The sequence below is a fragment of the Sminthopsis crassicaudata genome, chromosome 3 (genome assembly GCF_048593235.1).
Source record: "Sminthopsis crassicaudata isolate SCR6 chromosome 3, ASM4859323v1, whole genome shotgun sequence".
NCBI classification, from domain to species: domain Eukaryota; kingdom Metazoa; phylum Chordata; class Mammalia; order Dasyuromorphia; family Dasyuridae; genus Sminthopsis; species Sminthopsis crassicaudata.
The window spans coordinates 387,326,939-387,343,407 of NC_133619.1; the positions used below are offsets into that span (position 1 = coordinate 387,326,939).

The 16,469-nt window shown below is 35.5% G+C and overlaps 1 long non-coding RNA gene across 1 annotated transcript in view; it reads right to left on the minus strand.

Annotated features, from left to right (window-relative positions):
• Nucleotides 1-5,656: 5,656 nt before the first annotated feature.
• Nucleotides 5,657-16,469, minus strand: part of LOC141559575 (uncharacterized) — a 22,397-nt gene continuing 11,584 nt past the window's right edge. Inside the window, exon 3 of the long non-coding RNA XR_012487496.1 lies at nt 5,657-7,069. This is a non-coding gene — a long non-coding RNA (uncharacterized LOC141559575). The remainder of the gene's footprint in view (nt 7,070-16,469) is intronic.

The following is a 16,469-nucleotide window of genomic DNA, read 5'->3' on the forward strand; positions in this document are numbered from 1 at the left end:
TTTATATGAGAAAATTAAGGCCTCATGAGATTAACTGATTTGTTCAAGATCACATAGAGAATAAGTATCAGAGATACTACTATTGCTGTTGCTGCTGCTGCTGCTACTGCTGCTACTACTACTAATGTTGATGCTGCTATTTGCTGAAGCTACTACTTCTTACTGCTACTTCTACTTCTATTTTTACTCCTATTTCTCCTTCTATTCTTTCTACTCCTATTTCTACCACCACTTCTACTACTTTTCTTTTTACTTTTCCTACTCCTATTTTTACTCTTACTCCTACTAGTACTACTCCTACTTCTGTTACTATTCTACTCCTTTTTTCCCCTTCTTCCTCTACCTACTACTTCTACTAATTTTCCTTCTCCAATTTCTACTTCTACTTCTCATCCTCCTACTTCTTTTCATATTTCTCTTCCTGCTCCTACTACTACTAGTACTTCTCCTACTTTTGCTACTATTATTTCTGCTCCTTTCTTATTCCTCCTCTTTATCCTGTTCCTCCTCTTTTTCCTCTACCTATTACTTCTACTTCACTCCTACTATTATTCCTACTTTTATTATTCCTCCTCCTTCTATTCCAACTGCTCCCCCTACTTCTCCTACTGCTATTGCTATCATTAGTTATCATTCATGTAGTGCTTTAAGGTTTTCAAAGCACTTTACAAACATCTCATTTTATCTTTACAACAACTCTAAGAGGTAGGTGCAATTATTGTATCAAAGTAGGTGCAATTATTATCTCAATTTTATAGATGAGGAAATGAATTGCCTAGCTCACAAAATTAATTTGAAGCTGGATCTGAACTCATTTCTTCCTGACTGGATCTAGTACTCTATTCATTGTGCTATATATAGCCTCTCTGGATTGTAATCCGAAGCCAGGTCCTCTGTACTTTCACCATTATAATCTGGTAGCTATTAGTACTTCAGAATTAGGATTATTTGAGTGACCCTATGGAATTAACCTTGCAATCACCTAGTCCTATCCTTTTATTTTAAAACAGACAAATAAGGTTAAATGGAAGTGGCAGAGCCAATATTTGAACCTGACTTCTATGGCTCTAAGTTGAGAGCTCTTTCTACTGAACCCCAGTGCTTCTCAAGTGTTCCTTCAGCCATGAAGGAGATTGGGTTACAAATTCCTATTAACACAGAGTATAATTCAATGAGGTATATCAAGTACAGAGGAGCCACTGCAAGATCCAAGGATGGCTCCTGGGTTCAGCTGCCATGAGGCTGATTGGCTGTGTTGGTAGTGGATTCTCAGTAAATGAGGAAAGCAAAGGAAGAGCAGATCTGAGATACTGTGATTCCCTCAGGCTGCCAAGAACTTAGGAGAATGAGAACATGGAGGAAAACTGGAAAGTCTGGGGGCCATGGCTAGCAAACTTGGTAGTTGGGTTTCCTGGACTATGAGTTTCTATGCTGACTACCCTTCTTTAGATGACCCATTGAGAGACTTTATTGATTGTTTTCTTGAGCTTCCTTGAGTGTGTTTTGGTGCCTTTGAGAGTCATAACCCAAAAGTCAGTATAGGAACTGAGCAGTTGGGAGGGGTTATAAGGAAAAAAAGAAAAAAAAATGCCCTGAGTCAACAATGAGAACTGTGATTGAGCCACTATCCTACTCCAAAGGCATAAATATTCAGCTGCAGTTTTGGGGAACCTGAGGGTTTTAAATGAAGTTTCCAGAAATATTTACTTCAGTGCTTCAGTTGGGATTTTGGTGTAGTGTAAAAAGATACAAATTTGAGTCTAAGCACCTGAAATCAAGATCTTGACCTTAACACCAATGTGTCCTTGAGCTGGTTACTTAAACTCGATGTGCCTCGACTTCAACATATGCAAAAAGGAAGGAAATAGATGAGATGATATCTAAAGTCTCCTACAATTTTGATTGTGATATCAAAGATACATGATGGTTGGTGTGGGTAGGCTGTTCATCAGAGCATTTTATGAACCCTCCATGCCTTAATAAATGATCTTTATAAGTTGCTTTTGCAAACTCATATAGAGGATATTTCAAAAAAAATGACAATTTTAAGCTAGCTTAATATTTCATCAAAACTTTTGAGACACCTATATGAGCTGACTGCTAATGGCAGTTTTTTTCTCTTAAATGATAGAAACAGAGTCCAATATTAGTCCCGTTCCAGGGTCACCACCTAACATCATGGGCATCAGAATACAACTTTAGTTGAAGTATTTATTAATAGTTATACTTAAAGATTACAAGTGCATGAATGGTTTGTACGAGATAGATAACATTCTTTATGGAGCTTTAAGGCCCTGTAAAGTTTATGAGGCTTTATTTATGAATAATCTTTGGTTGACTCAATCCACTTATATCTGCTCCTTGCTCACAAAAAGGTTTACATAGGGAAGGAATGGCAAATGTAAGGCAGTTTTAAATGTCAATAAAAGGAACTGTGATTGTTATCCATTCAATAAATAGGAATTGGGAACTGAAAATAAATTATTTTTAACTTTATATTGAGGTTTTCTGGGACAAATTTGTTCTCATTTCCATCTTTTTGTTTTGCTTTGTTTAGATTAACTAGGCACTGAAACACAGGCATTATGTTAAATAGGAGGAATATAAAGAAAAATGAAAAAAGTCTCTTCCTTCAAGAAACTTACATTCTAGTGGGATAATCTATCTACAGATGTATATTAACCTTGTCCTGGAGCAGGGTATTCACAAGGCATGCCAGATTTTGAAATGACAGTTTTAAAAACTTTGGATTAGTAAATCAATGAATAAGGATTTAACAAGCTACTGCTCAGTACTATACTAGGTACTAAAGATTACAAAGACAAAACAAGTATTTTCTATTCACAAAGAATTTTACATTCTATAAGAACTTTAAAATGATAGGGTCATTTATTTGTCACTTGCTTGCTGACATTATAAAATAAACTTAAAATAATCTCCCCCCTTAGAGAGCATACTTTCTAATGGAATGCATAAATAAATGTAAATGCATATTAATAAAGAGATACCTGTGAGATCCCTATAAAGTCTTAATGGAAAGTAACCTTAGAAGGGGAGGCAGCTGGAATGATCTGGAAAGACTTTTTTGCAGAAGGTAGAGATTTTAAGAAATAAGCCATTCCAGGCATGGGAAATGGGTAGTTCAAAGTCTCAGAATTGGAGTTTTGTTATAAGAGGAACATAAGCCAGCACTGTCAGACTGAGGAGTTTGTGCAGGGAAGAAGAGTGCAAATTGGAAGGATGAAGTAGGAAACATAAGTTTGTGAAGCATTTTAGATGTGAAATAGAGGCCTTCACATTTGATACTTGCTGATGATACTGAGCCATCAGAGTTTATTGAAGGGGGAGAAGGGAAGACTGGATCAGAGCTATGCTTGTTGAAAAACATCTTGGCCATTGTGTGGTTGGAGTGGAGTGGAGAGTGACTTGAGCAGGGAGATCAATTAGGAGAAGTCTGTGGAAGTAGTTTAGGTAAGAGGTGATAAGGGCCTTGAAGGAGGGCCTGCTGTCTGTGTAAGTGGAGAGAAGGGGATGGAGACGAGATTTGTTATGAAGGCAGAACAAGATCTAGCAACTGGTTTGCCTAAAAGAGTGAGGGAGAATGATACTGAGGTTGATAGCCTGTGTGATAGGAAGCATACTGGTGCCATTGACAGCAACATGGAAGTTTGGAAGAGGGTTTGGGGATGCCCTTGAAGATTGCTGAGGCAGATGAGTTCTCCCCTGGAGAGTTGGAGAATTGTATTGCTATGTTCTCCAGGTGTCTTTAAGTGTTCATGACCATACTTGCCTACTTAGATTAAATAAACTTGTGTCTGTCACAAGATCCTAATTTTGTTCATTGGGGACAGACAAAATAGATGTGGTCAAATTTGTCAGGTGATAGAATTTTATTATCAGATTCTGAGTAAACTTTTCTTGATTTGCAATTATCAAATGCAACTTTGGTATCTGAATGTTCAAAATTTCCTAGGGTATCACATCCCTGACCCTTATGTCTACTTCTTTATCTAAGATTAGCAAACACTAACCTTACTTTAAACAAATAAATCACATAAAAATTCATATTGTTGGAAAGCTCCTGGGAGGGGATGGGACAGTCATTTGAAGGCATACCTTCAAAATGGAAGCTTTTTTATTGCATATAATAACAAATATCACTAGAAATTTAAGGTTTAATAAAGTACTTTCCTCAAAAGAAGTAGGAGGAAGATATCATCGTCATATTATAAATGAATAAAATCAAAGCTCAAACAAGTGATTTTTCCAGGCTCAAGTGCTTAGGAAGTATCCAAACTGCAATTTGAATTTAAGTTTCCTGACTTCAAAATATTGTTCTGTAGATGATATTGTATAGGATCCAATGATCATAAATTTTGAGCAACCCTAAGGAATTTTAAACATTATCCAGACCATGCTTTCTTACTCATTTTATGGATTAGGAAACTGAGGCCCCAAAATTTTAAGCACCTTATTCTAGATAGCATAGGTGTTAAATGATAGATCAAGGAGATCTTTCTACTTTCCTATGTTGGCATGACTTTGTTGTTCAAAAACTTTGATATGCATAAAGCTTTTAAGAATGTATTTTGTATAAAGGGATGCACCCTTCCATGGAAATCCTGTATTTGTTTTAACTGTACTCTATACAACTTCATAGGATTTAACAATAAGACATTATTGGTATCAAACAATCCTGGTTAGCAAGTGACACCATGAAGAACAATGAGACACTAAGTTAATTCCTCTTTCACGTTTCCTCTAGAAATTGCTTTCATGCAGGTGGTGTCTTTGAAATCTTGGGACTTTTCTCTTTTTGCTCCACATATAGAAAATTGAATGTAGGTACCTGAGATGCCACTTTCATTTCTTGTACGAAAAGCTTGTAATTTAGCTACAATGCAGATCATTCTTGCTTTCCTATAACTGGTTTCTGAACATTTGAAAGAGGACACAATTAGTGAAAGTGGTAAAAGGAGATAAAATATACAAAGAAAATATGAACTAAATGTTTTTGATTTACACATTTGTCTTGAGAGAATGTGTGGTGGAAGTTGAAGAAAAAGTCTCCTTTCTGCCTCCTTTTACATTATCCCTGAATGCATTGTCACAGGATCCCCTCTCCCTAGATTAAGGACCAGACTCGTTCTTCAGTATGTTTAGAAATCTGAGGTAGAACTGACAGGGTTCCTTGAGTTTGGGAATGACTTAAACTTGGCAATGATAATAATAACAACAATTGTAAGAATTGACATTTGAAGGCTTGCAAAACACTTTACAAATGGTATCTCATTTAAGCCTCATAACTGTCAGGTAGGTGTTAGTATCCTTATTTCACAGGTAAGAAAACTGAGACTGACTTAAGTGACTTGATCAGTCACATAACTAATTAGTGTCTGGGGAAGTATTCAAACTCAGTTCTTTCTAATTCCAAGTCCTTTCTGACTTCGTCAAGGTCAGTTTGGTTGCTGAAAAGGATACAGATACACTATCTTTACCATCCATCCTTTCTCCTTCCTCTCATTTTCCTTTTTGGCCATTACACTTAGTGTCATTAGGAAAGCATATTGTAGGTTATGGGAATAAAAATCCTGTAGATGCCAAGTTCATAAGGTTAAAGTAAATTATATTTGAATACAGGACTTTACTGATATCCACTGGCTCATGTTTATTACCTTATATTTTCATATTACAGATAAATGCTTAAATTGATGTTACATGTCAGAGATACAGAGAAATAGAGAATTCATAATATTTGGGGTGCCAGAAGAAGGCGGGTGTGTAAAAGCAGACTTAATCTTGTTCTATTTGACCTCAGAGGCTGCGGCATAACTGGAAATCTGGTGTCTGGGGAAAATTCAGATGAAGAGAATGGCAAAGAGACTGGTTCTCCTTGGTTGCGATCATACTAGAGATGGGAAATCCTATCCCCAAAAAAGGCTGACCCCATCCCCTGTATCTTGGCCAATGAATAAAAAGGAAGAGATAAAACAGAGACGCTGATGCAAGAGAATATAAAAGACCCAGGAAAAGGGTGGAACACTTAGAGATGTTGCTATACAGCAACAAGCCCAGGAGAAAATGGACCCTCTCATGTTGGTATTCTGGGCCAGTCTGTATTAGTCTGGTATTTATTAAAATTCTGCCTAGAGGGCAGAGTTAGAAGTGAGTAGAAGTTGTAGAAAGGTAGATTTCTATTCAAGGTAAGGAAAGATTTCTTACTACCAATTCCAAAATGGTTGCTCCAGAAAATAGAGAATTCCCCATTCCTGGAAATCTGTAAGAAAAATTTTGATAACTGGGAGATGATGATGATATGTAAGAACTTCCTGATCTTAGACATGGGTTGGAGGAAATGATCTTCCAAGTCCTAAATTCTGTGATGTTAAGTAAACTACATTTTGGGAATTAAAAAAAAAAAAAAAAAAAGAAAAGAAAACAATCTTTAGTCTCTAATATTTCTTTCAATCTGGATATTTGTAGATGGTTTACCACAAAAACAAGAAATTTTTTGCTGTATTTATTTATGATACCTTTCTGTTGGGAAACAATAATCTTTCTGCTTCTTAATCTAAATTGAACTGCAGTGTACCAATAAAACAAGTCACAACATAGAAAGTAAATTTTCTCTGTATTAATAATTAACTCTTTAAGATTTATTGGCCTTTCTCTTTTTCCTCTCTCTCTGAGTGGTGTAATCCAAAGAAAATGTTGCATTTATTCTCATCTGATGAAATATTAATAAAGAAAACCGCTACCTTTGAATTTGGATTAAGAAAGTATGAGGGAAAACATAATTATGAATGTTGAACCTAGTCTAAGTACTACCTAAAGCCTATTAAATGAAACTAGGAGTTTGTGGGTATCATCTTCTTCTACTTTGACCTTTATTGTTGCTGTTGGGCTCTGATTAAACTTTCTTGATTCTAAATTTTTATGTAATTTTCAATCGAAAACAAAACATCGTGGTTGACTTGACTTTGTTCCTGTTTTCATCATATGGTCATAGACTATAATGTCTACTTAGGCTTTGATCAGAAGATCTCCTTGGAACAATGAGATAGATGATCTAGGAAGAGAAGGAAAATATTCTTATGCAAATGTATCCTTCCTCTATTATCTATATTCACTTGTGGATAACATAATGGAACAGTGAGTCTAGAAAGAACTTGGACCTTTACAATGCCAGGGGATCTTAGGAAATGTGGTATGGTTTTGAGTCATCTTTGGGGCTTTGGGTAACTTTTAAAAATCATTCAGTTAATTAGTATTTACTAAGAACAATTTTATGACTGGCAAAATGAGAAACTCTGCAAAAGGCAAAGTTCCAAGACATTAAATTATAAAAGAGTTCCTAAGAAAAGTAGTAGAACTCTTATGCTTTATCTTTACCCCCTAAAAAAATAAAAAGATGGTATTCATTCCTTAGGTCACTGGGCAATTTGAATGCTCTGAGGGGTATTTCTGGGATGTGGATATCATGGTTTTATAAGCTAAGGCACATGAACTTGAGCTTTTAAAAAATTAATTACTATATTCGAATATAACTGTTTTCCTTATAATCTTATATATTTTATTTATTGAAAACATTATCCCAACAAGATAGTCATCATCACACTGCCAAAGGGATCCATGAACAAAATGAGTACTGAACCCCTGGCCTAGACTTTCAAAAGAATAGAACTCCCAGTGCAGCCTATAAAACCTGAGAATTCATTTATCTAGGAATAACTCAGGGTATTCTACACCATTTTGCACTTCAGCGGCTATTCTTTTTCTCTTCTTTACCTCCTTACTCTTTTATATCCCAAAGACTTGGCTTGTATTCAGATATTTAAGTATATATTACCTATTTATTATAAACAAATGTGAGTGTGTGTGCTTAATTTTTGGTCTGGATCCATAATTACACCCAGTATGGAAGGTCTGCAGTGTGCCAATCCAAATAGACAATTTATCTCTGTTATATAGTTTTACTTGCAGAAGGACACAGAGATTAAGTGAATTTCCCTTAGTCAATCAGTCACATGTATCAGGACATCTTCCTGATTATTCCAAGACTAGCCCTTTATCTATTATGTCACATTGCCTTTTGATTTTAAATTTAATACCGATGATATTGCATTCTAGAGAGCTTGCCAGAGGGAGGGAAGAGGGTGGCAATATTGAATCTTTCTAAAAGGGATCTGGATTTTTATCTCAATTGGATTTCTGATCTTAGAGAAGGCACCAGTCTTCTGGTTGGTAGTTGGTAGGTATGTTCCCTGGAATTGTTGGCAAATTCCTTTCTGTATTGGCTGGGAAGCCATATCCCCATATTAGCTTGAGAATTATGACAAGACCTTACTGCCTGACTACACACACACACACACACACACACACACACACACACACACACACACACACAAACGTATATGTATATATGGGTATAGATATTACATCTAAATATAGGTAGGTGTGCTGGATGGATGTGTGTCTCTGTGGGTATGTGTGTATCCACACATGGAGATATACAAGCATATACATATGCACATGTATACAAATTAACCTAGTAAATGATTTTGACTTCAATGGAAAATAAGATATGTTTTAAGAAATAATACATATGGGGGCAGCTAGGTGGTGCAGTGGATAGAGCACCAGTCCTGAAGTCAGAAGGACCTGAGTTTAAATCTGGTCTTGGAGACTTAACACTTCCTAGCTGTGTGACCCTGGGCAAGTCACTGAACCTCAATTGCCTCAGCAAAAGAAAAAAAAAAAAGGAGAGAGAGAGAGAGAGACAGAGAGAGAGAGAGAGAGAGATAGAGAGAGACAGAGAGAGAGAGAGAGAGAAATAATATTTATGATGTTGAAAGTGATAGCCATATTTATTGTTTCATTCTTTCTGAGTCTATCTAAAGCACCTGGTACTTCATGTATACTTAATAAAAGCTAGTTGGTTGATTGATTGATTGATATTTTAAGAAATGTAACCTTTACCATAACAAAGTCAAGATGGGTTTCTTATATAATGCTGATTGTGTATTATTGATTATTGAGAGGAAGCATTCTGGCCTCACAGGCAGAATGAGCTGGGTTCAAATACTATCTTTGACATGGTAGCCATGTGACTCTGGACAAGCCACTTAAAGTCACCATTATCTAGGCACCTCTCAAAGTCTATAAGTTGCAGGAAAAGAGCCAACTATTGTTGGTTAACAGGAGTTATCGCAAACAGGAATTCTCTATGCCTGTGAAATTAATTACACATTCAGTGCCTTACATAAAATTAAACTACATATACTATGAATTAAGAAATTTTGTTTTTTAACCTCTTTATTTTTTTAACTTTCTATGCTTTAAAGGAAATATACACCAGAGTTTTATTTAGATGTAATATCTATACCTGTATATACATATACGTACGTTGTGTGTGTGTGTGTGTGTGTGTGTGTGTGTGTGTGTGTGTGTGTGTGTGTGTAGTCAGGCAGTAAGGTCTTGTCATTTACATTGACCTCATTTGAAAATAAGCACTTTGTTTTTATATAGGAATTGACCATTCAATTCAGTTCAGCAAGGTAGGAACAAGAATGTAACTGTCTTTTCCTTCAAAATTATAGGGAAACAACATATACAGAAATAGGTACATGTAAAGTAAAATAAATACAAGGTTATTTCAATGTTGTTGGTGAGGGGAGCTCCTAACAGCTGGAAAGGGGAGAGAGTAGGATTGGGCTCATATACGAGGTGGTACTTGAGCTATGCATGTAAAATATCAGATTTCACATAAGTTATATGTTTTTCTGTTGTGTGATTTTAACCTGCAATTTTTCCTTCCACACCTTAACTAATGAAACATGATAAGAGCCAAATATGCAGTGTAAGCTTCTTTCTCCTACTTGCTACCCAATATGCAATCTGATCACACCTCTTGTTTTGTGAGTTGTAGTTGTGGCCTTAAATTAAATTACAGTTCCAACACAGGACTGACATAAATCTGATTTTGGACTGAATTTCAAGTGTTTGAAATACTAAATCACTATTCACTGATCCCTAATGAGAAGTAATCAAATAATTTAAACCACAGTACAAACATTTACGTTTTACTACAGATACAGCCAAATTAACTTGAAGTGCATTTTTCAGTATGAAAAATTGTGTGCAAATACAGCTTGTGAAGACTCATTTTACTCTACTGGAATAAATAAAGGAGAAAAGTTATCAAGTCTTCATTTACTAAACATCTTTTTTTTTTTTTTTTTTTTTTTTTTTTGAGAAATCTTTTAGCTTTGACCTTCTTCATTTATAGACTCCTTGACCAGTGAATGCTGAAACTGGAGTGATGCCATTCAGAAAACCATCAAACAAACTAAATGTAATTGAATTGCCAAAAATGTCTTGTGCTTGCCACTTTACAAAGTACCAGTAAATTATTTTTGACTTGCTTCTCTTATCAATTTCCAAGATGGCAGTTCACTACTAAACCTAATTTCAAAATTTTCTCCAAGCCATTCCATTCAGGTTATACCTCTCTTGTTACACTGGAGTGTAAGCAAACTATTTTTGTGCTAGGAATAATGTGCAATTTAAATTGAAAGTGAAACTAGAGTGAAACCAGGATATCAAAAACCAAAAAAAGAACAAGAACACAATCCTCATCATTTATTATCATCACGAACAACTCTATTGATAGCCTACAAGGACAAAATTAAAACAGCTCTTTACTTCAAGGAGTGTCTATTCTATGAAGGGGAAAACAAGAAAGAGCAGAGTATCAGGTTAACTTCTGAGTATACAAAGAAGGATATGGCATAATCTATTCCTTCCTTATAGGTGGGATGTATATATGTATATCCATACATATTCTGTTGGTGAGATAAAATGTATAAATAAAATGATATATTTAATACATAAATGACACATGATAATTCTGGGAAAGATACAGAAAATAATGGTACTATAGGCTGGCTCTGTCTGTACAGCCTGCGTAGTATCACAGAAAACCTCTGGGGGCAAAATGAAAAAAAGCAAAAACATATTCTGCCTTCAAAGATTTGACATTTTAATGGAAGAAGCAACAGGTACTAAGAAGTTGATATAGAGAGTACATGGAAAGTAACTTCAAAGGGGAAAGGATTAGAAGCTGGGGTGCTTTTTTTTGGGAAAGGCAAAAGCAAAATGCTTTTGGGAGGAAGAGGAAGGGAGAAAAGATTGGAAATGTAGGTTGTGATTGTCTCAAGAGTTATACTACAGAATATGGATGTTATATAGGCAGTGGGAAACAATTCAAGATTTCTAACTGAGAGAATGATTTGTAAAGCATGATTTTAGGATTGTTTTGGAACTAATTAAGAAACTAATGCAATAGTTTGGGTGCAACATGTTGGGGTGCTGGTGGTAGAAATGGCAAGGAAGAGTCAATGTAATGATTTTGGGGGGTCATTATAAATTATTTTTACTAAAACAAAGTAATGAATAGTGGATTTAGGGCATGGAAAGGGAAAGTAGGGATAAATGGAAATGTCCAAGATAGAGAATTATTTTTTTAAAGATTTTTACCCATTGTTTCTGCCTCACTCATTTTACTTTGCCCAGGTTTCTTTGATTTTCTATAATGGCTTAGTCTGTCAATGAAGGGTTATTTTCATTTCAGAAGGTCTGGGAATCAGAGAAGAATTTAGAGATATAATAGATATGGAGAGAGAATAAAAGAGAACAAGGAGAAATCTTAAGGCAGGTAGGTGACAATGATTTGAAGAATGATGTTATTGATTATGGAAATTTATATGTGAACATGATTTTAAGAAAGAGATGAAGAGTTTAGTTTTAGATGTGTTGAGTTTGGGTTGATCACTGCATGCTCAAAGGCTAATGTCAAGGAGACAATTATGGAACTGAAACTGCAGATAATGAAAGAGAGGTATATTAGAAATCATATATGGAGAAGATATGCTTGAGACTTCTTTATGTCCTTACCTCTTCCTTTTTCTTACCCAAACTGTCTTACTCAGCTTCTAAAGAAATAACATAATAGAAACAGAAATAGGAGAAAAGAGAAAAAAAAATTTTTAAAGAATTCCTGAATACTTTTAAAGTTGTTCCAAAGCAGGAAAAGTAAATTAAAGCCTTCTAAAGAAGAATTAATTCCATTTTTTCCTCACTGTACCCCACCCTCTATCCTGAACATGTCTAAATGCTACCAAACAATGGAGTTTTTCTGAAGACTGGCAAACAGAAACCATTTGTGAGGAAAAGAATCTGGGATAAGAAATGTAATCTTTGATCCTATCATGATAAATACATTTTGGGAAAACTTTCTCATATGTATTCATAATACATAGAAAATGCTAGTTGAAAACTCCCCTAAACAGAATTGATAGGATGCAGCAGTTTCTATGTTATCATTGAAATTAGGACTCTGGAATTCCAACAGAGTGTAATATAGATTGTTGTGTGACTCTTTCATTTTATCTCTTTCTTTAGATTGACCTCAAGTTCTAGACTACAAAAAGTAAAAATTTAATAAATAAAGAAATGTTGAAAAGTTCTCTACCATTTTGGTTCTTTTCTCCTGTGTCAGACAAAACAAAAAATATTCCCCATTTGAGTTATTTCAGACTGACACTCTTCAAGAAATATACATGAAGGGGATAACTCACCATAATGAATCAATTAATAGGTGACTAGCTATTGTGCCAGGACCTGTGCTAGGGATAACAAATAGAATGAAACAATTACTACTAGAGGGAGTGCATATTGTAACGGGGGGAGGGGTACAAAGTAAAGATTCTGTATATACAGGATAAATTGTTGTTTGTCCTTTATTTTGGAAGAGGACCAGTGACTAATTATAGGATGATGTTTTGATTTGTGCATGGATAGGATTTAAGTGAGGCAGAGTTGCACAAAATCTTAAATCTCACTCTCTTTTCCAGACTTGTTGAAGTCCAGTGGCAAGATAAAAGTTAAAATGACTAGAGCAGGTCCATGACCCAGTGGATGACCTTTGTGGTTTCTGTGTCTGACTACTTGTTTCATGGCTGTTTGAACAAATTGTTTTTCATCCACCTGTTATGCTGGAAGAAGTCACATAATTGGAGTAGACTCACCAATGGGTTGAAGTCCTGTTGGTTACCCTCAACTTGATTTAGCCCATCTGCCAAAATGTGACTGTTGTTCATGCTACAGTGTCTTGGAATCAAAGATGAGTTCCAGAATAATTATAAAGAGAAAAAATGCAAATAAGTACAAAGTCATTCATTAAATATAAAGCAGTTCGAGAAGGGAAGTTACTGACACTTTAGATTTTCTCAAGGCATCATGGTGCTTGAATAGGGCATTGAAGGAAGTGATACTCTATGAGGCAGAGATGAGGAAAAAATATATTCCAAACATGGAGGAGGGATGAGGCAAAGGTATGGAGACAAGAAGTAGAAGGTTGTTTGTGAGGAGGAGAGAAAAGGTCAGCCCATCTGTTTTGCAGAGTTTATATATGATGAACTTTGAAAAGTAAATTACAAAGAAATGATGGACTATGGGTGAGGAGGGTCCTGTGATTTGTCAATGAATTGTTCTCTCTGGAGGTTTTGCTGATTGGCTGTTGTTGTGGAGGTGGACTCTTGGAAAGTGATTGGGGTATTAAAAATAAAATTCATTAAGAAAGCATTAAGAAAAAAATATGTATAATAACATCACCCCTCCTCACCATTCTAGTTAGATTGTTGTACTGATATACCAAATAGGACCCCTATTCATAGAAGTATTCCTCACAGATATCAAGAGGATATTATCAGAGGAGCTGGGATAGAACTATGGAAAAAACAGCAAAATGAACTGATCTTCTGACTTCAGTTTTCTCCAAGTACTGTTCTGCACTTTATTGATAGACTTGGTTTCTTCTGTAATTTAGGAGTTAACTGTATGGTCTGTAGGGTAATCTATCACAAGACTCTGTGTCTGCACATATGGGCATGAACCCAGTTTCCTTCAGGACTTGCAAAATCTAGGGTCATGGGGTTCCAATTCAAAAGTTAAAAAAGAAGTTTCTGTTCCCTGTTTGCAAATCTCCTAAACATGGTTATCTAACTTCTTTTGAAAGTTCCATGATGAGGCAAATTATCTGGTTCTTTTCTTTTTTCTTGTTTTATGGTGGTGTTGCTGGAGAAGAGAATGGGTGAGAAAAGTGCAAATTTAAGGTAGCAATCATGATAGAAGGATAGAAATTCTATGATTTAGAAGACATATTAAGATTTGATGGGAAGGGTGCAAAAAGTAGTTGTAAGAAGGGAAGAGATAGAACCATGTGTAAAAATTTTTCTTGATTCCTCAATTCTGAAAAGCTCTATATTTTTCATTGTCTACTGCATGAAATGTTTAGTCTTGGGTCTTGTGTTATTCTTGATAAGGATTTGAATGCTAGTTTAGAGGACTATGTAATCTACAGTGAGGTGATCATGTCTCTAGCAGCTCAAAGAACATAGAAACAGATGTTCCCTTAGAATCTGGCAATGTTGGTGTTCTTGACTATCCGATTTCTCAACTTTGTTGTCTGCAGGCATTCCTTTGGATGTGGCTCACAAAGGCAGTTCTCAGGCCCAATTGCACAATCATCTGTTGAAATTAGAATTGTTTGATTTTTCAGAGATGTTTTCTTTTTTACAGGCTTCCTATTTCCAAAAAGTACAGTCTAAGAGTGGCCTTTCTGTATAAAGGAGGAGAGAAAGAAAGTAATAAAATATTATGCTTAGAAAACCTTTGGACTCCTCTCTGTGTCCCAGATTCAGCATCTTGTCATATTTCTATATCTGTGCCTACTGGGACAAAGAATTAGCAAAAACTGAATGCCCTTTGCACTTATAGAAGCAGAACTATGCCCTTGTATCTCAGCCATCACACTATGGAGACAAGAAGAAGCCAAACTCACTTGCTTGATGCCATTTTATTAGGACGACAAAGTAAAATGTGTGGTCCAGTTTCTAAGCAAAGCTTTACAAATTCCTTTAGCCTTTAAATTTATATAGAAGTGATAATAAGGTCCCACTTTCTATGTCCTTCTTTGACTAGGTCATTTCAATCAAGGCAATAGGGTCAACCTCTAGCTCTTGTTTCATTGTATAGCTTTTCTGAATTTCTTTTTGGGGAAGTAGCTTTGTCTTAGTGATCCACTACCCCTGCAGGGCCCACATCCTAGCAGCCACCAAGAACTGTAGTAGTGATAGCATAAAACACACTCTTTCTCCCCTAGGACTCACTCCAATCATTCCTTTATTGCGTGAGTGACCTATAGTATTATTATTATTATTATCCTAGCTACTCCCTCATAATAGCCTTCCATGAGTTATCCTATCTAGATCTACTTGAAATGACTCCTTTTGAAAGCGGTTTTCATGTGTGAAAATGCATTTCACGTAAGGATAGAAGGAGGATCAAGTGATGAGAGATTTATAACTTTTCTTACTTAATGATATCATTCTTCTTTGTTGAGAGTCTATAGTAGACCTGAGATACCCCACAGAGTCAAAAGAAAAGAAGTACTTCTGAGTCCTGAATATTAAGAAAAGAATGTGAAATAAATCATTCCTTTACCAAAGAGTTGCAGGTTTAAATGTGGGGTGCTTAGTAACCAGAAATTGTCACCTCCTCTGAGCAATGTGAAATGAAGTGTGTGTGTGTGTGTGTATGTGTGTGTGTATGTGTGTGTGTATGCACGTGTGTGAAAGTGTGCATATGCACATGTGGTCAGTTTTTGCATCCTCAAAATGATTTCTCCATGTGATTGAATACATATAACATGTAGGTTTAGTGACTGCTAGCTCAGGAAATGTCCTTAAAAATCATATAGAACTATACTAAAGATAAGGAAGCTAAAACTTGAAGAGAAGTGAATTGCTTGAGTAGTATTTAGATAGTAATGGTAGCCAAGTGGTAAAGAATGATATCTAGATTCTCTCCAATGTTCTTGTTTATATACAATACGGTTTCATGATGCTATAGGAGTGCTAAAAGACAGAAACAACTTTTTGTATTTGTCCCCTCTAGTATCTAGTATCCATGCTTCCCTAGAAGTCTTAAAAACAAAAACTAAAATGACACTTGTTATGTGATAGCCCTCATAAGGGAGTTTAGGCTGGAGTAGAGGGTCTATGAAGTTCTTTCCAAATCTGAAGTTTTGTGCTTTTTGTGACCATGAAGTTCAGACTAGTTTTTAAAAATTTTGTTGAAGCTCACATATTCAAATGACTGTTTTCTACTTTAAAATAGTACCCTTTGGAAGAAATACACTTACTTTATTTAGTAAGATTGAAGACTGATCCAAAAGAAGAGTAGAAAAACTCTTTGGAGTAATGAGGCTTTCTTGGAATAGCAATATCCTGTTATCTGATAGGATTTAGATAAAGATCTAAAATCATAAAATCTTAGACGTAGAGCAGATGTAAGAGATTTTAAGGCAGTCTAGTACAATTGAAAGGCTGAGAGGCTGAGGACCTATG